This window comes from Balaenoptera physalus, assembly GCF_965194825.1.
Source record: "Balaenoptera physalus genome assembly, chromosome: 9".
Taxonomy (NCBI): Eukaryota; Metazoa; Chordata; class Mammalia; order Artiodactyla; family Balaenopteridae; genus Balaenoptera; species Balaenoptera physalus.
In genome coordinates this window covers 42,109,680-42,134,844 of record NC_138888.1, presented here as the reverse complement: position 1 = coordinate 42,134,844, position 25,165 = coordinate 42,109,680, and the positions used below count along the sequence as shown (strand labels likewise).

General features: G+C 34.8%; 1 protein-coding gene and 2 long non-coding RNA genes across 4 annotated transcripts in view; 1 reads left to right on the top strand and 2 right to left on the bottom strand.

Annotated features, from left to right (window-relative positions):
- LOC309666968 overlaps positions 1–24,512 on the bottom strand; it is a 30,896-nt gene extending 6,384 nt beyond the window's left edge. The window contains exon 1 of the long non-coding RNA XR_014267432.1: positions 9,370–24,512. This is a non-coding gene — a long non-coding RNA (uncharacterized lncRNA). The remainder of the gene's footprint in view (positions 1–9,369) is intronic.
- Positions 1–25,165, top strand: part of LOC309667026 — a 570,884-nt gene that overhangs the window by 25,552 nt on the left and 520,167 nt on the right. The gene's annotated exons all lie outside the window — the stretch shown is intronic.
- MAN1A1 (mannosidase alpha class 1A member 1) overlaps positions 1–25,165 on the bottom strand; it is a 173,963-nt gene that overhangs the window by 80,841 nt on the left and 67,957 nt on the right. The gene's annotated exons all lie outside the window — the stretch shown is intronic.

Sequence of the window (25,165 nt, the reverse complement as noted above, 5' to 3'; positions counted from 1 at the left end):
CGTGCTGCGGAACGGCTAGGGCCGTGCGCCACAACTGCTGAGCCTGCGCTCTGGAGCCCCTGAGCCACAACTACTGAGCCCGCGTGCCTAGAGCCCATGTAAAAAAAAAAAAAAAATTAACAGCTAGTGAAACTTTTTTAAAGTTTGCGTTTATACTATCCCCTAGTCAAAATGAATAAATGTTGATAAATGAATTAATAAAATTGCATCCTGATATTATTTTTTTCCTGAGCGTTCAATTTCATTCCCTAGCTCCCAAGTGGGGAAGATTTCATAAAGTTAAGAGGGCAAGATGAAAAATGGGAGAAATACTGGGAAGAATTTCAGGCTACTGTTCAAGGTAGACATCACTAGCATCCATGTGGGCAGAAACCAATGCCACCTACTCCTGGAAGTGGTCCAGTGCCTTCCCTGAGCGTAAGCCAGAGTCAAGGTGGCTTGGTAACAGACACGCAGAACAGGGCCCGAGTTCTAGTTCAGGGTCTACTACTCACCTGTTCTGCCACAATAAAGATGAGTCATTTCACTTGTCTCATTTTCTCTCTTGTAATATGAGGGCACTAGATAAGACACTTTCTAAGGTACTTTTCTGCTCCATAGGAAGTGGTTTTCAGACTTAAGAAGCACTTAACTACATGTTTCCCAGTGTGGTAAGGGAGATACACCAGAAAAAATAAGATCCCTGATCTCAAGGAGCTTACAACCAGGAAGGCAAATCAGCCATATAAAACTACATAAACATAAAATATACAGCAGAGAAAACAATATGAAGCAACATATAAGAAGAGAATAAACAGAGTGATATAGGCTATAACTAGGGAAATAAAACAAAAAGAGAGATTGAGTTAGGTGATAGGGGAGAGCAAAACTTCTGTGGGTGCAGATGTGTGTTTACTTGGGGGTGAGTGTGTAGATGTTTGTGCACACTCTGGGTTAATGTGGTGGAGGACAGGAGATAAAGCAGAAGGGGAGAAGAAGGAGCCTGACTGACAGCAGGGGAGAGAGGTAGATTAATAGGTTCTAGAAAATGATAAGAAAGAAACAGAGGAAAGAAGGCAAGCTAATGACCTTAACTATCAAGTTAAAGGGTTGGTTAAAAGAGCACATCAGTTGGGTCAAGAAAGTCCCAACACTTACGATCTTGGTGCCTCCCATTTACAAGTGGAAGGATTTCTCAATCATCAGGATTCTGAGAGATGGGACAGGGAGAAAGGCAGTGGTTCTCATTGGTTATGGAAATTTTCTGAGTTGTAACGGCAAAGATACATAAATGACAACACCAAGAAACATTACAATGGCTGCCTGAAGGAAAGACCTGAGAAATAATTAGGGTCCTTTAAAATAATGTTTCCTCAAGAAGAAAATTTCTCTACATGTGCTGTAGAGATAAATGGGGCAGAGGTGGGGCTGGGGAAAAGGAAATAGTATGGTAATAGAAAGTTGTATGTCCTTCTTCTAACATACATTCGATATGGAAGTTAAAAATGCACAGAAAAGGAGAGGAACACCAATGGCTAGATAGCTCTCACTCTTAGAATTATCATTAGGTGTACTGCACACTGTTATCTTAGATGTTCTAACTCCTAAAGCATTGGCCCAAGAACAGTAAATAACAGCATAATAGTTCAAGTCATCACACAGGGCTTAAAGATGGATTTTTGAGCCGATCTTTCCACCTCAATTTAAGTTTAAAAAAATGGGCAAGTTGCCAAAATAATGTTTTGAAAATATGCAGTCTATTGTTAATAATATTTAATATTAGGTACGTATGCCACATAGTTCCTGAACATACATCTTACACCAAAAAGAAAACATCTTTCTTTCTTCTTCTTTTTTTTTCTTTGTTTTAAGAAAACATAATGCCTGCTAAAGAGAGAGAATTATGAAAACATATACCCTATCTGGCTATTATTTCTAACAGAATTTGTGGAAACTACCACACAAAGGTTGTTAATATGTGATATCACAGTGTTAAAATGGGGACTGCTTTGTTTACTATTACATTTGTAGGTAAACATCACAAATCATTTGAAATATACAAAATCCAGGCTTAGAAACCTTTGTTCAAAAGAAAGAGGAAGAAAATGAAAGAAAACAGCCTCATCTATGCAAATATATTGTGATTTTCTGGCATTTTTGAGTTATGAGGCATTCTCTGCTAGTGAATTTTTCCAGATACTGAATCTCACTTCTAAAGAGCATCAAAATATTTATAGTTTAACCTTTTTATTTGTATAGGTTTTATAAACATGTTTATCTGTTCTTTTGATTTAGTGCAATTACATGAATCCTGTCTTGATGACTCAGCATCAGTATCACATGCCAACACTGAGTTGAGGCTAGAAGATCTAGTTCCTGGTCATCAGATGACTGGGCTGTACAATCTTGAGAACTCACTTAACACCCTCTTTGCCTCAGTTTCTAAATATGTGAATAGGGATCATTCTTCCAAATCACAAGATGATTAATTGTGATTAAATGCACAAGTGCTTTTAAAAGAGCATAATAGTTATCATGATCATTGTTCTTCGCTGTAAGATACTGGTTCCCTCAGGAATAATTTAAGCATATTAGGCTTTTTGTCCACACACTAAATGGTCCAAAAACTGCTGAGCTTTTACGTCTGCTTCCTATAATCCTACTGTTTCCTTCTGTTATTAGCTATCCGTTAATTACAATGAAGACTTCTCATTGCTGTAGTGTATTTGCTCTCCTTCTAAGTTGCGGCCTAATTCTGTAAACAGTTGTCTGTACCAGGGCCTCAGGATAAGTCAAATGTCTCTTCTGTGTCTATTTTACAGTGCAGGGTGTGAGCTTCAGGAAATGTGCCCTCTTTTTTGCCAGATGACTACATTTGAACTACTAACTCTATAGGTATGAAAAAGCAACTAATTAGTATGTTATTTAGGAGCAATAGTTTGTAAGTTTACAAAGTAAACTAAATACCTATGTCTACATAGGTTTTGTTTGCTTTTTTTAAAAAAATGCAAAATGTTAGCCACTCTTTTTTCATTCTATCTAAGCAAATGTAAACTTATCTGGTTGTGCATCTATTCCCATTTAACTGGTGGTTTTTGATTTCTGCATCACCCTCCTTTATTTATTTATTATACATGGATACCTCCAAAGTGCCTCTGGGCACAGAGTTCATAATTTCATATGTCAGCTGATGGATGAACATTTTAAGTTATCAAAGGGTGATGCTGCTGGACATAAAATTTGGAAGCAGGGCTATTTCTGTCTGATGTTTGTGTGCCCCAAAGCAAGTTGATTAATCTCTCTCAGCCTCAGCTTCCTCATCTACAGAATAGAGAAATATACCTTTGCATTCTAGAACTCAGAGAATTTCTCTTTTCCCTATGCCAAAATTAAAAATTGTAATTTTCTTATTATACTATGAATATATTCTCATTATTGAAAAATCATAAAATTAGACAAATAGACAAAAAATATAGAGCCCCATCAATCCTATCCACCCAAACACAATTATTGTTAACATTGTAATTATCTATCTTCTAAATGGTATTGATTGCATTTCTTTTGAAAAATGGCATCTTCCCATATATACTATTTTGTAATGTTTTAAATTCATCCCCAGCAACTTAATCTACATTAAATACATCATTCTACATCAGAGGTCAGCAAACATTTTCTGTAGAGGGTCAGATAGTAATTATCTCAGGCTTTGCCAGGCACATTCTCTATATTTCATGGTTTTAAAACTATTTTCTCTTACAATCTTTTAAAATGTAAAACCATTCTTAACTCTGGTAGTACAAAAACAGGTCTCAGACTGAATTTGTGCTATTGGATGTTGACTCCTGTTTTACGTCAATGGATAGATTTCTGTAACATCTTTTTTAAAACAGCTATATAGTATACCAATGTATGGATATGTCAGAACTTAGATACCAGTCCCCTATTATTTGACACTTAGGTTTCCACTGTGTTGATGTTGCAAACAGCAGTGAATAAATATCTCTGTACATACTTATCTGTATTCATGACTATTTCCTCAGGTTGAATGTTTGAAAGTGGAATTTCTGGTCAGAGGGCATTCGCTCATTCACTCACTCACTAATTATAGTTGTAGGGTCAAAGCAGCCACATACAAAATGTAAATGAATGAGCACATCTGTAGTTTGTGAACCCCTGGATTACACTAACTTGACTGAAAGCATCTTAAATATTTTTCATTTAAATGAAGAGGTTTTAAAATATATTCACATATCCTATTTCACGATAGCACTACTATGTTTTTAATAGATAAGTGTTATATTCTTACAGTACCATAAGTAATTCAATGAAACAATGCCTTTTATTAATAATGATCATCATCAGAATACAAAATGTCACATAACTCAATACTTTTCCTATTAGAAGAGTTTTGAATATATCAATTGAAATAATTTGGGAGGCATTTCCTCTTTAAAATATGAGCATAAATAATAACTAATATGAAACATAGTTTATCTTGTCAATTGTGGTCACTCTTGTACTATCTGAATGCATTTTAAAGCGATTACACACACACACACACACAGACACACCTTAACATAGTTTAAACTTTCTAAATTATAAGCTTTCAAAAAGGAACCTGTTCTGTAATTTTGACCTTTTAGAGATGTCAATTCATTTATTCAACAGATATTTATTGAATGCCTATGAACTACATGCTAAGTTGCACAAGGCACCTGGAATACATAAGTAAATGAGAGAGTTGTGGTCAATGATTCCTAATAACACTTATTTTTGAAGTGTGACAACAGAAAAACATTCACAGAGTAGTATTTTATGATATACAGGGAAGGCTCAGGTAATAACTTCCATTTCTTCTCCAAAAAGAAAATGAAGACAAATACAGTAATGTTGTAGCACTTCAAAAGGTAATCAGACAAATCCTTGCCATTAGTCTGACCATGTAAAATTGGCAAAGGTATCAGATATATGGAAAAACAATTGTACAAAACTGTAGAGAAAGTTATCATTTAGGTGTTTTTGAAGACCTCAAATTCAACTTTAGACCAAGCAGGTTTACCCTAATATGATCTATGTAAATAAAATGTACATTTGTGTGTGTGTGTGTGACTAGTCAACATCTTGAAGGTTATCATTCAGATGGGAATCACCTACAGTAGTTAAGAACTGATCAATTAGATCTGTAAAAAGAACCAGCTCCAACAGAAAGCACTGGAATAGTCTTTTAAAAAGACTCATGGACAGAGAAAGACAAATACTGTATGATATCACTTATATGTGGAATTTTACAAAGCTGAACTCATAGAAACAGAGTAGAATTATGGTTGCCAGAGGAGGGGAGCAGGTGCCAACAATGGGGAAAGTGGGAAGATGTTGATCAAAGGGTATAGAAGATGCGTAAGTTCTAGAGATCTAAAGCATGGCATGGTGATTATAGTTAACAATAATATATTATATACTTGAAAGTTGCTAAGAGAGTAGATCTTAAATATTCTTACCACAAAAAAGAAATGATAATTATGTGAGATGATGGAGGTGTTAACTAACCCTATTGTGGTAATAATTTTGTAATACGTAAGTGATCAAATCAACACTTTGCACATCTTAAACTTACACAATGTCATATGTCAGTTATATCTCAAAGAAACTGGAAAACAAGTAGAAGACATGGCAATCACGGATAAAAGGGGAGTAATCAGAAGTAATGGAGGGTGAGCTGCAGCCAACAATCCAGCTGAAGGGCCAGGCAGCAGACCCACAGAATCAAGATGCAAAGGAAATGGAGTCAAGTTCTTTTAACAATAAACAAACAGCAATGCACTGCATTAAAACTTGACATGAACACTGAAAATTTCATCTGTTAACAAAATAGAATAAGAGTGGGGTATTCTTACTTTGGCCCTCATTTTATCACTACAGACAGTACCGTTGAAGACAACGACTGAAGACCCTGGGAAAAAGCAACTATCTCTTTATAAGGGTTAGAAAACAGAAACTGTCTCTTTTTTTTTTAGGGATAGAAAAAGAAAAACAAAAATTCTGGCCAAGTCCAGCATGGATCTTGGACTTTGGGAAAATAAGATTTCAAAAGGCTCTTTAAAAATCTTCATTATATATTAGAGTAATGATAGAAGTTTGTGTCACATATTCCTCAGGGATTATGACAGGACTCTTCTATTTGCAGGGCAACTCTATTTAACTGGAGTTGTCCTTAATGTAAATGGAACCCCAAAGAGCTTATGCTCAATTTGATACATTTGTCAGATTTTAAAGAGCTTTATTATAATTCCCAATAGAGAAAATGTTTCCCTCAATTTTTGATCTAGCAAATTATGACATGGTTTTGCAAACAATGGTGAGAGCCAAATCTGGATGTCTATTTTCTTAGTTCATTTTTTTAAAAAAAGGAATCCTGTTAATTGCAAGAGGAGGGACTCATGGTATTAGGTCAGTGGTTCTCAAACCAGCAGCATCAGATCACCTGGGAACTTGTAAGAAATAAGAAATACAAATTATCAGGCCCCAATTGAGATCTACAGAATCAGAAACCCTGATAGTGGGGCCCATAAATCTGCGTTTTAATAAGCCTTCCTGGGAAATCTGATACACATCACAGTTTGAGAAGCACTGAACTAGGTGAACTCAGGTGATTCAATACGAATGGGAAATAAATTGATTGGAAAGAATAATAAAAATATTTATTGTCACAGGTATAATGTATACTGTTTCTGTAGTGAACTAAGCAAAAAATCTTTAATAATCTTCAAGTTTCACAAATAGCACAAGAGGTATTAAGCCATGTGATGCTGAATTTGCAGTTTAACCAACAACTCTCTGTTTGCTGCTCGCCTGATATTTAAGAGCAAGTGGGACAGCCAATTCCTAAATGAGTAGCAGTCATCACTGCATAATTTCAGTCTTACGTGCTTGCCACTGTGGCTTAGGAGCTGATTTTGCTGTTAAGTCATGTCTCTAAGTCACTTAATAGCATTAGAATGGAAAGATACGGTCAAATTTATGAGGCCAAGAACGAACCTCCTGTGAGTACTTTATACCACACTGAGAATCTAATTATTGGTTCACAACATGGCATTTATTAGTTTTTTCTCTCTTCATACAGACTCTGTGGCAAATCAGCACACAATAGTATTGTTTTAAAGGGCCATTTATATGTAAAGTAGTTCTTGTATCTATTTTTGGTAGTTCACAGGTAAAATTATCCTGTTTTAGCATAAGACTGGTCATACAAGGTTAAACACATTAAAAAACAATAAAACAATTATTTTTCAACTGTGAGAGTTAAGTCAATACTGTAGATTTGAAATAATGTAATTGAGAAATATCTGTAAAATGAGGCATGGTTTGTATTAATACTGTGAAGAAGATTTATGTACAACGTTCTTAGGCTATATTTTGGGCTTTTTTTCATTAAAGTTCTTAATAAGGAAATCAACAGGAAAGAAATGGAAACTAGTGGATATATGTAAATATTTCTTGATGTCTAGATTCCTCAGAAAACTTGGAAAAATTAAATACATAAACATTTTTAAGTTTCCTAAGGCCTTTCCAAACTCTTTCCACACAGGCTAAGCTTTGTTTATCAATGATTGGTTAGAATCTAGAATTGGGGTGGAGGGGATCAACATACTGGTTTTGTGCTGGTTGAATAACTTTTTACATTTGAAATGTCATGATAAAGATTTTTCACTAAGAAATACAAATATAGTTGAATAAAATAATCACACAGCTAATTATAATCACAGACCACACGCATCTCGTTAAACTGGATTGCAAATCAAATATTTCAAGGCCACTCCTTTTCCCCATGAGTTTTTTTCTTTCTTTCTTCCCCCCTTTCCTTCTTTCTTTTCTTTCTTGCCTCCCTTCCTCTTTTCCTAAACATCTTCCTCTTTTATAGCTCTTGCAATAATATACACTTATACTGTGAACTGATAACATTTCAAGATAAAAAGAACATAAAAGAGATTTCACTCCAAGTTACCTGTAACATGCTAACTGTATTTGAAAGCGAATATTCAGACATAAACTATAAAATCTGAACAACGTGCTTTGTTTATACTACTGTCCCATACTAAGCTGCTTAAATAGGATGAGAACCTCTGAGAAAACACAGTCATTTAGTAAGAACGCCCAAGTTCAGGGATGCTAGGAATGAGAATGTTTAAGTAGGCTTTCAGCCATATAATTTCCCAAAGACTGAAATGCATAAATGACTTTGGCCAAGTAATAAATAGCTGATGCTTATATAGCATTCAATATATTCCAGTGACTCTTCTGTCTTCATTTACTAAGTCACTTAATCCTTCTACCAAGCTTCTGAGGTTGGAAAGGTTATCACCCCTAATTATGTTCACACAATGCCAGCAAGAAGCAGAGCTGGGATTTGAATGCCACAGGCTGGTGCCAGAGTCCGTGGTCTTGACCACTACTCCACACCTGCTGAAACCAAGTTTTGGAACAACTCTGAACAAAAGTAACATTTGTTGTAAAATGAGAATGAATTAATGAAAAAATTGTTTAGTGTTGTCTATAAAATATATGTCATATCATAGTACATCCTATTAAGTATACAGTATGTTTATGACTTGAAAATTTACTAAAAGTGGTAAATAAAAAATTGTTTCAAGTTATTTGGGTAATCTGTTTCATAAAGTAAAAAGATGAACGCTGTAAGTTAAAATACCTGTTCAACCAGAACTTTAAGACATGTAGAACATTTACATGTACTTTATATTTGAATTATGCTTGTTTTACATGTGAAATATGATCTCTAATTTATACACATCACGCCAATGCAAATGCATTAAATATTCTTTTAGAGAGAGAAAGAGATCCAAAATACATCCCAAGATCCAAAATTCATTTCACCAAGCTTGACTGTTGTTCTGGGTAATCACTTTTATTACTGATTTATTTAAAAACATATTTAAATTCTAAAGACACACAGAGATATAGATCCTCTCACCCACGACACACATGCCTACAGAATGCACAGCCTAGTGTAAAGACACACATCCTAGTAATTACCATCCAGGTCAAAAAAACAGGACTCCGTCAGCCCTGCTAGAAGCCCTCTGTGTGCCTCGTCCCAGTGGTTACTCCTTCCCTCTCTCCAAAAGTAACCACGTCCTGGCATTTATTCTCTTATATTTCTTTATCAACCAACAGCACATCCTTAGACACTACAGATAGTTTTGCCCACTTTAAAAAATAACAACAACAAAAACTACTTCTAAGCCCTTTTTAAACCATAGGCTCCCCCTTTTCCTCTTTCATTTCTTTATAATTTATCTGGACAAATTTAAGTCATTTGAACTTTAGGAGCCTCATTCTGCACATGTGTAGTGCAGTTCAACACATTCTTCTCACCGTATTTTTGACAAATTGGAAGCTGGATCCAGAGACTTGATCCCTTTGACAAGACTCCGGGTGATATGTTCTTTTATCAGGAGGCACACGTGCGGTTTGCTTTCCTTTTGAGAAGTCAGCAGCTTTGATAATCATGGCCTGGATCCATTAACTCATCAGGGGTTGTAAAAATGGGTGAGCTTCTACTTTTATCATTTCACTTTCGTTTATTAACAGAAATAATTTTATTAACATATACTTGGCTTATCTATTACTTGGTTTCCAGTGATACAGTTCACATAGTCAAAGGCTTGATTCAATTTTCAAGGTAATAAATTGCTTCCCTGTCATTCTTTGAAGGTGACCAATTGTTTTTGCTTTTTAATATCATTAAGAAGTTACCAACTTAAACGTACTTAATGGGTGTTAATCTGTTACATTTCTTATTTTTACTGAAACTCAAAATGCTCATCTTTTGCTGGAGGAAGCCTCTTTTAAGTTGGCCCTTGTGTCCTTTTTACATTACTCTAGTAGTCTTTGTCAGCATCTTTGTTACCTGATTTGATAAGATGTTTCTGAATAATCTTGTAAATTTTCTATTTCAGCCATTTCTCCAGGAAACCGTGGTTAGTAAGAAATAGGAATTCAAGACCCAATCTGGGTGCTAGGGATGCTTCATTGTTTCTAGTCCTTTTCAGGGGAGACACACACACACACACACACACACACACACACACACACACACACACACAGAGATACACAAGCATATTTATATATTTTAAGATAAAATATCTCATAAGTTTTTACTAATATTTTCAATTAAAATTCAGAGCTACAATGTTTTTCTTTTTAACACTTTCATCATACAATTTACCCATAAGTATACATTTCGCTGGTTTTAGTATAGTCATACTAAATTGATTCTCACAATAAATTTTAGAACATTTTTATCATCCCACCAAAAGGAACACCATGTTCATTAGCAGTCACTCCTCATTTCCTCCAATCACTTCAGTACTAGGCAACCTCTAATCTACTTTCTGTCTCTACAGATTTGCCTATTTTGGATGTTTCATAAAAATGGACTCACACGATATGGGGTCTTCTGGTTGTCTGAAGCTTGTTGCTTGGTATATTCATCAGCAAGAGCTCTTGGAAACAATATTCTCCAAGTTCTTGCATGCAGATAATTGTCTGCCTGTGTCCTTTATACCTGAAAGCCAGCTTTGCTGTATATAAATCCTTGTTTTTCATTCTTGCTACTACTGCCAAAATTCTTGTTGAGTTTGTCAATAAAAAATGGGAGATCTGATTATAATGGAAGCAATCTGCGTTCACATTTTGGGTAAGGAAGGAGTTAAGACTGTAGGTATTCATAAGTAAAGAATCAGTGCATGTTCCTAATTGTTTCTGTGTCTATAGCAGTTTATTGTTTTCTTTGCAGTGCTTCTCTAATTTTTAGCATCTCCCTTCCACTATCAACCAGCCAATTTCTCTTCCATAGGACACAAGGTTTTTCCAGAGCATAAAGATGCCCAACTTTCTTACTACATTTTCACTCCAGGTATTTACGTATCTGGGCTACCTAAACATCATATAGCATGAAGCACCAATCTACATTTCATCAGAAGGAGTCACTGTGTTTACACCCAAAAGTAAGTTAAGTTTTGAGTTATGAGGAGGAAACTTCTCCCACACACTGCTCTTCCAATTTATAACATTCTGTGAACTTGAAAATCAGTGTATCATAGCTCTAGAACACTGAATTTAGCAGATGCTTAAAAGACATTTATTTCATATTCCATTACTTTAATGAAAAAAATCTGAAAAGTGATAAAATGGCTCGCTCAAGGTAATGCAGTGAGTCAACCACTAAACAGGGTCTGAGAAGCCAGGATTCTAGATTCTAAGAGCAATGTTCCTTCTACTCCATAAGAGCTACTTAAGTTCACTAGGTAGTTGTCTCCAATATGATGAATATTTCAAGTAGACATCTGTTTCAGGTGGTTTACCTATAGGTCCAAAATATGGCAACTTTCCTTAGAAATACAATTTTAAGTAGTGAGAGCCTCAGATTATTACACAGACATCTACTCCAATTACAGGATCACAGGTAAGTAGCTAATCCTCATAAATGGAAGGAGAGGCAGAGCTTTAGGGTGAGAAGAGAGTGCAGTGAAAGAAGACACTTGGCTTTTTATCACATCTATGGGTTCCCCCAAACAGTTTTTAAAAATAAAGTATTTCAAAATATAGAAATTTCCAATGTCAATGTCTGTGTGCCCATAAGCAAGCTCTAGCAATTCATATCATGTAGCCATATAGCCATATTTGCTTTAGATTTTAAAATATAAAGGAAAATATTACAAATTTTTAAAAATACAGTTTCTAATTACCTTGGGTTTCCATCGTAAAGCGAATCTAGACTTTGAGAAGCCTCACGAGTGTCTGGTAGACTATATGTTCCCCTCTTTATAGTTACCTCCTTTATATCTCAGACAAGGTTTTCTTTTTTCCCTGGCTCATTACTGAACAGCTTTTCTCTTACTCTCTTCTTCTTCAAGCAAGCATGCATGCTTTTGAAGTTTCTTAAGGGATATTTACTGCTGTAACAACAGGAAAAAGGCTCTCTGCTATGTCTTTCCTAATACCTTCTTTCAATTAGATCCTGTAGAGAAAGACAAAGTCACAGATTGTGCCAAATGCCTCAGTAGTCCCAGATTTCCTTCTATGTTAGTAATGGACATAAACTTTATTATTGAGTCTATAAAAATAATCACAAATAATTCCACTCTTTCGGCTTTTAAATGGTTGAGGATGGAAAATGCAAAGAGATTTCCAATGAACATATTTTTTTTAAGGGTATGAAATACTCTACATATTGTTTTGTATCACACTTTAGATAGGTGTGTGTGTGTAACAAAAAAATCTTGTTACTATAATTAGCTTTTGTCTTTTTAAACTGCTCTTGAAAATACAAAGGCTAAGTAGTTAGATCTGAGACTGCAAGGATTTATGACCAATCTGTTTACTTAAGCTTTGTGTCACCTCCATTTCCATGTGAACTGAGGATGATATTAACATCTAATAGATGTTGTTGTAAACAAACCCACCATTTGAAATGGAAATCTATAAATTGACTATAAAGAAGGAAATTCAATTATCACTGAGTAAAGCCATTTTCTTTATGAAACAGATAAAGTAGAGAAAGGGAGAAAGTTGACTTTCAAGACTTCATAAGCTGGATTCTTGTAAGAAAAGTTAAAAAAATTCAAACCTTAAAAAAGGCTAGAACAACTAAATCCTGAGGAAGCCTAGGGGCAAAAGTTTGGTAAGGATTATTTTCAAGTTTTTTGCAATTTTTCCTTTAATATTTTTCTGATCATAAGATTAGCACTAGTTCACTGTGAAAAACCGAAGTATAGAGAAATAAAAAGACGGGGGAAAGATCATATACCAATTATAAGCAAATATTGTTTACATTTAAGAATAATTTCCTATGTAGTTATTCTGTTTTCTGTAGCTGAAAACAAAGAAACAAACAAAAATACTAAGTTCGTAGATACAGAGAACAGAATGGTAGTTGCCAGAAATGGGGGGGATGAAGGGTGGGAGAAATGGGTGAAGGAGGTCAAAAATAATCATATACATATTAAATTTTATATCTTGCTTTACTTATCAATATTTGCCCATGTCAGTAAATAAACAAGCATAAATTTTAATAGTTGTACAACATGCCATTATGTGGGCATTCCATGATCTGCTCCACTATTCTTTTACTGTTGGATATTTGAGATGTCTCTTCCTATTTACTGAGTATATAAAATATATTCATTAATTGCTTTAGGCATAATATGATTACATTTTGGATTATTTCCTTTGGCTAGATTCCCCAGTGTTGAATAACTGGAACTAAATGAATACCTTTATTAAGGATCTTCTTTTATATATATAGTACTTAATAGCTTTTCGAAGCAACTGTATCGAATTACATTCCCTTCAGCAATGTCTGCGCAAATTTTTGCCCTACTCTCACCAAACTGGGTATTAACATGGTTTTTAGTCTTTGCTAATTTGACAGGGAAGAGGGAGAGAAAGAAGTCAAAGTGTTGGTATTTAACTTTGAGTATTTATAAGGAGAGTCAGTGATTATTCTGCATCTGTCTGGACACGGGGATGGGGGGAATACATTGAATGGATAAGTAAAACTAGTGGGAAGTGCACTCCAGGCAGTGGTGACATGAGACTGGTAATCCTTGAAAGTGTGGCAACTACCCATTTATCTAAGTACTAACTAAACCCCATTATTTAGGTAGCATCTTGAAATTCCACAATGGAAAAACTTCTGGAGGAATGCCAGGTCACTGGATCTAATCTTAGTTTAACCCAAGGCCCTGGTTTTGAGTCTTGCCTTTTGACAACAGTTAACATAATGGAAGGAAAACATACTAGAAAATGGTTGACTGCAAATTTTTAATGACTATGAGAAGTAGATATTTTAATCATTTTTTTGCAGTTACTATTATGATATATGACAATAAATATGAGCTTTCCTTCTCTTTGTCTAAGTGAATAAAATATAAAAAGCAAGTAGGCAACTGGATTCCAAATTTTTATTCACAGTCAGAGAAATTTATTAAAGTGCTGTCAACATACGGTAGATTTATGAGCTTTTCTAAGTTCTTTTGGAATTTTCTAATTACATAAAAGCATTCCAATTGTATTGGTAAACCTTCACAATTTATGTCTATTAATAAAACCAAACTATTTTAATTTCATTTGAAATGACAATGTACTACCTTTTTCCTTCATATTTCTTTATCAGAAAATATGATTTAAAACTTGAAAATACTATTCTTTTTTCTAAATTGCATACATCTACATCATTCAGTGCTATCAATTACTACTGTCCTCAATATGCATTTTATTCTGATGAAGAGGGTGAGGGAATGAAGAATAAAAACACAGAGAAGGAAAATGAGAATGCTTGCAACTCAAAGAACAATTTAGAAAAATTCAAGGAAAACTGTTTTGGAAAAAGACATGAATGTGATGAATAAATAATTTCAAATACAACTGGAATAAAAATCTGTTATAAACTCATAAGTGTTAACATATCATAGTTTAGTTTTCAAATATCAGTTATTCTTTGTTGCTTAGGAAGTGGAAGATTTCATTGGTTATAGAAGACTGCAGCTAGCTCATTACATGAGGGTTAGATGTTGAACTAATGAGCAAGTAAATAAGAAAGATTGTGGTACTAACCCTGTTGGCTTTGGGAATAATATGTGGACAGGGTTATGGCGCAGACAGAGCAGGGTCTAATTCCAGTTCTACCAATTCCTACATGACTCAGGAATCAGCCAGTCCGAGCTTCAGTGTAACTACAACATGGAAATTATGAAATCTCTCCAGTATTAATACTGTACACCTGGCACACAATAAACCCTCAAAAAATGGTCTTACTATCACCATTATCATCACCATCACATTCCTCCTCCTCTTCTTTGTCCCAAAGAAAAGAAAGAAATCTACCATAAACTCAGAACTCTTGGGTTCCTCTGTTTAGAATGTTATTTTCTCCAAATCTTCAATGGTGTCATTCCAATCTGAGCTCCCTAAATTCACCCTAAAGTAGTGAATTCCTACCCCTCTTCCTACCCCTCTCTCTGTCACTCTTTATCACATGATTGCATTGTATTTTCTTCACAGCACTTACTGCTATCTGAAATTATACTGTGAACTTCTTTAATATTTTATCTCACTAGCATGTACATTTCATGAGAACAGAGACTTTGTATAGTTTTTTCATCACTGAATCCTCCAGAGACAAGAACACAGCCTGGCACATAATAGATGCTCAAAATTATCATAGCTGGCACATAATATTTGCTGAATAAAGGTGTGAATCGTAAGCAATTAAACAGGTTAACAACTGCAAGCCTGACAAGATGATAGAGCTTTAAGGTCCACTATACCTAATTCGTCAGAGTTAAACTCCGGGTTAATATTATTCTAAGTCTAGTCATAAAGCATTATATAGTCATAAAGATTAGACAGCAGAAACTCAACACACTGTCATACAGAGTGAAGTCAGAAAGAGGAAAACAAATACCGTATGCTAACGCATATATATGGAATCTAAAAGAATGGTACTGATGAACCTAGTGGCAGGGCAGGAATAAAGACGCAGACGTAGAGAACAGACTTGAGGACACAGTGGGGGAAGGGGAAGCTGGGACGAAATGAAAGAGTAGCATTGACATATATACACTACGAAATGTAAAATGGATGGCTAGTGGGAAGCAGCCACATAGCACAGGGAGATCATCTCGATGCTTTGTGATGACCTAGAGGGGTGGGATAGGGAGGGTGGGAGGGAGGCTTAAGAGGGAGGAGATATGGGGATATATGTATACATATAGCTGATTTACTTTGTTTGTTGTACAGCAGAAACTAACACAACATTGTAAAGCAATTATACTCCAATAAAGATATTAAAAAATAAACAAAACTCAACACACATGCTACGGTTGTTATTTGAATTAATAGTTAAATCTAAATTGAATAATAAGTCTACTTTCTACCTGACTAGAGGAAGTGCATGACAGAAGACTAAAGTAAGAAGCCACTATTTAATAATTTTAATACCAAGTTAGCTATAAGAATTGAAACACAGAAGTTAGCAGCAATTTATAAATTAGAGCAATTGTGGCGATTATTATATGAAGAACTTAAAAATATCTGTTAAAATAAGATTAAACAAATAAATGCATCAACCAAATGGGACTTATAAGACAAATGTGACAATCTCTTTTGCTTATCTGGTCTAACCCTAACCTTCTATCTAATGGCATGAATGAAAAACAAAAGTGTTTATAATAAAGAGCTGTGAAAAAATTCTTGTGTTCTATGCCCATATCATTAAACCTCTTGGATTTCCTCATTTTGCAGGACCCTGGAATTACTCAGTATTTGTACTGCTCAGAGGAATGGGCTACGTCAAATTAAAATAAAGATCAATTATTAAGTTAAAAACAAACATTACCCTCAAGGCTTAGGTCCACTTTATTATCAATGTAAAAGAATTTCCAGCTAAATTATAAGATGAACTTCCAAATGCAAAACTAATGGTTGTATATCCAGATATATCAGCAGATCTCTCTTGGAGAAACACTTCATAATGTATCAGAAATGGCTTAAGTTACTAGAATAGTTAACCCTAAGATTTGTCAATGAATTATCTTCTAAAACATTTTAAAGAAAAAAACTTTAAAGAAATACATAAACTATAAATCTACATCATAAAATGGTAACACAAGAAAGCTTTGTAAATGAAATCTTTAGAAGACATACTTTAGAAGGCACCTACTATAGACTGAATGTTTCTGTCCTCCCAAAATTCATATGTGAAATGCTAATCCCCAATGTGATAATTTGGAGGTGGAGGCTTTCTGAGGTGTTTAGGTCATGAGGGTGGAGCTCCCATGAATGAAATTAGTGCCTTTATAAAAGATACCCTAGAGAGCTCTCTCACCCCTTCTGCCATGTGAGGACATATAGAAAAGATGGACATCTATGAAACAAGAAACTGGCCCTCACGAGACACCAAATCTTCTGGCACCTTAATCTTGGATTTCCCAGTCTCCATAACTATGAGAAATAAATGTTCATTGTTTATAAACCACCCAGTCTATGGTATTCTACTATAGCATACAGCAGCTTGAACGGACTAAAGGGAATTCAAAACAAATTCACATCACTACCATCAAATTTACTAAATTTATTGTAGATACAATTTCATCTAGTTATAGCTTAAAAGAAACAGCTCTGCATAGGTACATAGTTGCATTTAATCTAATTAGTTAATATGCATTTTGTTTACATTTCTACTGCCAACTCTAATCATCCGTACTGACTTCTTAAGGCTCTAGAGTCATGAATGTTTGTCCAACAATCATATATTTAAATTTCATACTGCATGAATATTTTTCTCTTTTTTGTTTAAGCAGCAACCTTTGTTCCATATATATTTTCATATGGATTTATGAATATTATGTAAAGTGTTTATATCTTAGCAAATTTAAAAATAAGTTCACTGATGCTTGAAAGTTTTTTTTTTAAGACCAATTTTTTTTTTTTCAATTAAAATATATTGCACAGTAAGCTATGCAGATAGCTTCTGGCAAAATCCCTCCTTAATCACTCAGTCTTGTGATGTTATCCTGGATTATGACATCATTCAAGACTTCCCTATTTTTTAAATCTCTTGTTCATACATTCCACTATATAGCCTTAACTTCCAGAGCTTCTAGTCATCTGCTAAATTACTGCTACTTCTACTATCCTACTTCAACTAAACATCAGGCAATTTAACCAGTCCATTTTCTCTCTAACCATTGCTCACCTGTTTTTTTCATACTGTCTTATACTCATTCTTGGACTTTATGGTCTATAATTTTAATGAAATTTTTTGCCAATACCATAAAATCCATGCTTTTGGTGTCTCTGTCTCATCTGTCTAGCAAAACTCAAGGAAAACAAACCAACTACCTTCTTCATGCTTGTATCTGAACTGCTGAGCACTACTGGATAAAGAAATATCATACACCTGAGGATTGATGCCACCATGAATTCATGGTCACCCATGTAGATACTGTCCAGAAATTCTACCATGTATCTCTAGTCACAACCCTCTCTAGAATGACAATTTCAAATTATACACACTCATCTGAAATGTCTATTCTCTCCCCGTGAACCTCAGCAGATGTCCTTGTCTGATGCTTCTTCATACAGTTAACAGGGGCCATCGCATAGCAAACATCTCATATCTTTGTCACTAAATCTACCAAGTCACTGACATGTGTGCCCATTTTCTCCTCTACTCTCTCATACTGCAGTGGAGGAGGGACCACTCCCTAAGGCTATCTGTCCTCTGAATCCTACCCTCCCCTACCTTCTAAAAGACCTTCTCCTCTTCAATCAAAAACAATTTGGATTATATGCTATTATTCTATTAAAAGTACTTTCAGTAAAGTCATCTGTGACCTCCATATTGCTACGTCCAAAGATATTTTCAGTCCTTAAACATCTTGCCCTAGCAGCAACCTTTGACACAACTGAATACTTCCTCATTTTTCAAAATACTATTTTCCCTTTGCTTCTGTGATAATCACATTTATTGGTTTTCCTCTTACTTCTAGGATTACCACTTCTTACTCTCCTTTTCTAGCTCCTTCCTCTCACCAAAGCCTAAATGTTAAGGCTCCCTTTTTTCAATCTATATGCATTCTCAGCAGCCCCATTCCCTTCTATCCCTTCTATTATCATTTAGCTGTTGATGACTCACAAGTTCAAGCCTATAGCCTACTTCTATCTTCTATGTTTGAGATCCCTAATGTCTGGTTGCTACCCGCTGTCTTGTAGCTAGACTGTCCAACTTTGAAGGCCAGCTCTGCTGCTTTGTATGCCCTTGGGTAAGTTACTTAACACTCAGTGCTCTGTTTTTCCCTATGTAAAATGAGGATAAAAACAATATCTACTCCTACTTTACAGGGTTGTTATAACATCTAAATGAATCAATATCTGTCAGTGGAGACTGTTTCTCTTGTTCATTGTTTCTGCACCACCAAGTGCAGTCAGTGCTTCAGTGCAGGTATTCAATAAGCATATGCTGATCCACTAAATAAATGAACTTACCAGATGGTAAATTATCACAATTCTCAGGAATTTTCTACTCGTCCCATTAAATTTTAAATTTCTTGCTATAGGTACCTCATGATACCTTCCTAAAGGACACTGCAATAATTTCAAAGAAAAAAAATATACAGAAATATTACTAGAAAAGTACAGCTTTTGTTTAAATCACACACATACATACACACACAAATTTAGTATTAGAAATCTATGCCAATATGATTCAGACAATAAAAATGATTTAAGTATTGGTTTTAACAGACATTGTAAATTATGAAATGATTCACCATAAATCTAAACATAAACATATTACCTCATCTTTTACATTAGGTTTTGCAAAACAACAAGTTCCTGGCCTGAGCAAACACTTAAATCAAAGAGAAAGTGGTTGGAGGAAAGGCACCAGGTCCACAAGGTCTGCTCAACACAGCACGGTGCTGCCAAAGAGCAATGATTAGCTCCCCCACTAGACAACTGCAGTACTGATGACAGGCATTCCTTTTTTATAGCATAGTTTACCTGGGTTTCTCAACTTTACTGTTTGAAATTTGGAAGGTTAGAGGAGAAGTCTAGAATAGGAGATGTTTCTTGCAGAAACAGAATTTTGTAGACAAGTGCTAGAAGAGTAGCCTTTTACTTGACAAGTCAGTGAATATGTTTTCCTATCCCAAGGCATGACTCTCTACTTACTAACGTAGGGCCACAGGATGGAAGTCTTTTCCTTGTGGTGCAGACTAATTCCAGTTTGGGGACCCTTGAAAAAATACCCCTCTTTTCACAAATTCCTATCTTCTGCTTCTCCTGGCAGCTGGGAAGGCTATACAGTTTAACCCATATCAGTGGCTACTGTGGCAGTCAGTAACACTATTTACTCCCAGGCATGTGGTGGTAACATTGCATCCTGTCCCACAACCCTTTAAGTTACAGTGACCATGTGACTTGCTTTCGCCAATAAGATGAGAGCTCAAGTTAACAGGTGTCTTTTTGATAGACATTTTTAAAAGCCAGTGTGTGATTTTCCAGGTTTGCTTTTGCCACCTCAACACCCTGCCTCCTGCCTTGGCAAATGGAAATGACTCAGATGGCAGCTGCTGCACCGGTCTGGGCTCTGGAGGGAGGATGATGAGAAGCAGAGTTGTGGGCAGAGCACGCAGCATGGGCAAAACACAAAGAGTGTGTAGAGCGTATTGTCTTAAACCATTGAGAGTTTGAGGTTGTTACTTCATCATAACAGGTCTATTCTCACTGATATGAATTTGTAGTCCACTTACTATATGCAAAGTACTGTGCTAAACTAAAAGGGATACACATATTTCATTAAGAAACAAGTTAATTTTCTGGGTTTCCCTCTCCTTTAGGTGCCAAGCCCTCTCATTTGGTCTACCACATTTATCAATCAGATGCAAATCTATACCAGCTTCTGCCATTTACACCTTAGCCGTGAATAGGTTTTGGAGCTGAAATTCTTGGCAAACTGTAGAACTGCTTTCATGAATTACTGAGATAAAGTTCTTATGGCTAATAAAACTTCTGTGCTTCTAAAAACAATTATAAATACAGGATAGAGCTTTGTACAGAGTGAGACACATAGAAAACCTGAATTAAGGAGTAGGTATGACTTCTGTAATTCAATGCAGGCCAAAAAAAGGTAGCATTTTCATTTGACGAAAGTGTACATTATTTCAGAATTGATTCCATGTACTCCTAAATCCCTTTTAAAGTACAAAATAAACTTCCAATCTTAATAAAATATTCAACATGAGACAATTTAACTCATTAACCATGGAAACAATTACAAATTTAAGCAAAATTACTGTAATCTAATATCATTTTGCTAAGTTAAACCTTTTAAAATGAAAATATTACCTATTCAGTTTACCATATTCCTTTATAAAAGTTTCAATAATGAATGCTAAACAGTAAATTAATATCTAAAGTATATATAAGGATCATCACTAAACTCTACAAAATTGATGTCTGGCACCCCAAATGCCTGAATCCTATTATGAGAGAAAAACAGATCTTTCTACCACTACACTCACATTCTCAATCTTATTTCTCTCCTCCCCACTCCACAATCCTACCCCCTTCAATTATGTTTTCCCCCTTGATATTTTTAAAATTAGAGGTATTAGCTACTTCTCTTTTTCAGTAAGTCCTTCGGCAATCTTTTGTACTGGTGTGTCTGGAGCAGTGGATTTTTTTGGTTAATTTGGGAAAACGTTCTTTTGCTGCCTTCAGAATGAAGCCTACCTTGGCAGAGTAAACTGATCTAATGTAAAAATCTATTATATGTGTTTCCCCAGTCTTGGATCAGATGCCCTTGTTGCCTTTATTCACTGAAAGCTCATTCTTCAATCTTTTTAGCTTTGATGAGTTGACTTTTTCTAGTTCACATACTTAAAACATATTACTTGAATGTTTCCTTCGAGGATTAAATACCTTGTCAGTTCTAAATGTTCTCTCTCAATTTACAGAATAAAGTAGTTTTTCAAATCAGGAAAAGCTTTCCTAAGTAGTATTTTATTAAATTATCAGTTTCCATACAGCTTGTCTATTTCCTCTGACACCCTTATTCATCATAGTGGAATTATGTCTTTTTTTTGACTCCCAAACATCTTTTCTTCCTACCCTTCCAATAGGGCCTTCAATTTCCTATTCAGGAATTATCTATACTTGGTCCTCATGGGATACTGAATTCAAACCCTGTGGAAGACTTTTTATCATATCCTCTCTTTCATTTCCTAAGATCCTTAAGGGACCACATTAAATAAAACTGCCAATTGACCTCTTTCTTCTGGAACTTTGTGTCTTGACAAGGGTAGGAAAAAATTAGTGCATGTTTATTAATTCTAGGGTGACCCAGAGAGATTGTTGAGCCATAGAGAGCCTCTGTGGCAACTTGAGAGTGCTAGTTCCAATTTCTTCAGCCTTCTCTATGAGTCTGTGGCATCACTATATCCCACTAAGTTTACTTTCTGCTCAATACAGCCACTGATTTCTGTTGTAAAACAAATAATAATATGTGGTATAGTCATACATGCTATTTTCTACGTGTACCATCTTCTCTTGAAATGTCTTGTTTTGCATTTGCCAATTTTCAATATCACTTTTGCTTTGGTTACTCTTACTCTACAGTAATACTTCCCAAAATTTGTTCTGGGAAACAATGTTTGTAACTCAGTGTTAGCAGATGTTACATTAAAAAAAAGAAAAAAAAAAAAAGAGGGGGGTTATAGTTAAGTAAGTATGGAAATACAGGGATAAATAAAATTAGTTTCTTTTTCTGTGAATTGTGAATTTCTAAGAAAGAATATAGGATGTAACTTTTTCCAAATTTATTTTTAGTATGTATACAGATACAGATTTATCCTGCCATATCTAAAGAAACTAGTGGTCTGTAGAACATAATTTGGGTAATGATATTCTAGATGCTGCTATTTACTGTCTCCAATGAGGACTTTAGTTTCCGTTGAGCTTATAATAGAGCAATGCTATCTCTTTTATTTATTTTTATTACTGATCATTTAGTATTTGGTATTCATCTTATTTTTATCCCATCCGTTTGTAATTCTCGTGGTTATCTGCATTTCTTATATAGACTCTGGAAATCTTGTGGCTTGGCTTTTTAAAAAAAAATAATACTACAAAATAGTTTAACTGAGCTAGGGCATTTCAAGTTTTTGAATATGTCCCTGTAATCAAAGTATATGTCAACAGGTATTTCATGTTCCTATTGTTCTTTTCGTAGGTTTAGAGGTCCATTGACATTCTCGATTATTTTATTGTTCAGTGTTTCTAATTGTAATTTTCCTGAAGCAGGTAACACAAGTCAGTGGTATTTCCTCTTCTGTTTTTGTAACATAAATTTAAGAATCTTGAACTTACATCAATGTGGGCCTATATACTTCTGATGGTGATTTATAAGATGTTCTCAGAATACTCCTGAGCCTCAGCGATGAAATGAGAATGTTAAATTATGGTGATTTAGTAGTCCCTCTACCAGATAATTTAAGAAGATGAATTTTCCTAGACTATCTTAGTAATACCTTGATCTATAAAAGGCTGTGTAGCATAGAACTTTATCAACAATCTAAAACCAACTAATCCATAATGTGGCCATGTTGATGTTCTTTCTATTAAATGAATGCCCAATTTTTCATTTTGATATGGAGACAAATAGATCAAGCTCAGACTTAGGGTAAAATAATTTTCCTTGATCACATTCCTGACAGCTAATTCTCCTGAGTGCATTGGTCAAATGAAAGGCAACCGTCAGTGATGAGGTAATAATTGGGAGGAAGAAACAGGAGATGATGGTAAAACAGTCTTATACTAATCGCTTCTCACTTGGCAATCCCACTTTAGAGGATAAATATATTTATTGGCTGATTATAGCTACATTATTCAAAATATAGGAATATTGGAAACAACCCAACTGTCTAATGTTTAGGGAATAGTTAGCAAAAACTATGCTGAGAAGATGAATCTTTAAGAACTAAAATTAAAATGGATTCTATAGAAACAAAGAAAAGTATTGATATATAAGAAAGGAAATACCTACGGTAACTTTTATCATAAAATTAAAATACAGAAAATATAGATATAATTAACACAATGAATGTTTTGCACAGGGATAAGGACAAAGCATATATACTAAAAGAATAATTATTTTCAATGGAGGTGTTCTTTGTAGTCCTTTGCTTACTAAAGTTAGCTAAGTATAGAATTTAAAAATATCCTTACAATGTCTTAGGCAGATGATTTTATCTGTAGGCAAGCTATATCTGTATTATATTTATATCAGTATATAAACATATATGTCTCTAGTAAGCATACGCACATATAGAAACAAACACAGCTATATAAACTTAAGACACTGTTATGAGTAAAAAAGTATCCTAATCTACATGATGCATATTTAGAAGAAATACATAATTGTTTCTCTTTGCATGCTCCATTACCCCATCTGAGCCCAGATACAATGAAGAAGTCCTTATTTCCTCCAAATTGTCTCAAGCCACAGAAATGATGAAGGAAGTTAAAACCAAGGTCATCCTAAGTATGTCACGTCAAAAACAATGAGAATACACAGGCACTGGATACTCAAAGACATATATTCTAAAAGCAAAAACTTCTTTAGTAAAAAAACAGTAATTAATTTTAACTATGAATTTTTAAAAATATGGATTCCCAGGCTCAGCGTTTAGAACATCCTACACCAAAATGAACAAATGAAGTTATCTGCGACTGGAAAAAGGGAAGAAGAGGGATAATGAAGAACAGGGTTTATCACAAACAGGACAGATACAGGGGAATATAGAAGCCATCTATATACTTTGAAAATCTCTATGGTAGAATAAAACCTAAAAAGAAGGAGAATGTTAAGATTGTACAGGCTGTTTTGTTATGACTAGGAAAGCATCTGAGAGACAGAAACAAAGTAAAGCAGTCTTTCTCATTAAGCATATATTAGGTTGTTATTCATAAAGCTGTCCAAAACCTTTCAGGAAAATAGCATCTGTGATCTCCATGAGCATGATACAAAAATCCTTTCTTAATCTATCGATAAAAGGCAGCTAAATTAAAAATTCCTTCTTTGTTCTGAGCAGCAATAATTAATTAAGCCCCAACCTAGGAGGAGCTGCAAAGCACTTTATGTAGGGTTACTGGCCTACAGGACTTCTAACTGGGAAGCTGAGTATCTAACTCACCCCCTCAATTTCTTAAATACTCTAATTTTTATATCTACTTGCCAAGCTTTATTTCAAAAAAGTTTTTATTAAGCTAATATTATACTAACATTAAAATAATTTTTAAAGAAAGAAATCCACAAACCTGCCACTATACTAAACCTCTTTACTTTGTCCATAGGCATACATAATTTGTAGTTTTAATCACACCATACATAACATAATGGAGCCAGGCTTTTTGAAAGGCATTGCCTAACATTTCCTGACAACATGCTCTGTCAGACTTTCCCAGTGTGCTCATTTAATTAGTACATATTATAAGAAATTCGGTATATGCTAGAGGCCCGTCAAAACGTGAAAATTTAATGGATACCACAAAAAGCATACTTTACTTGGAGAATATCATTTTAAGACACTTCATAATTCCC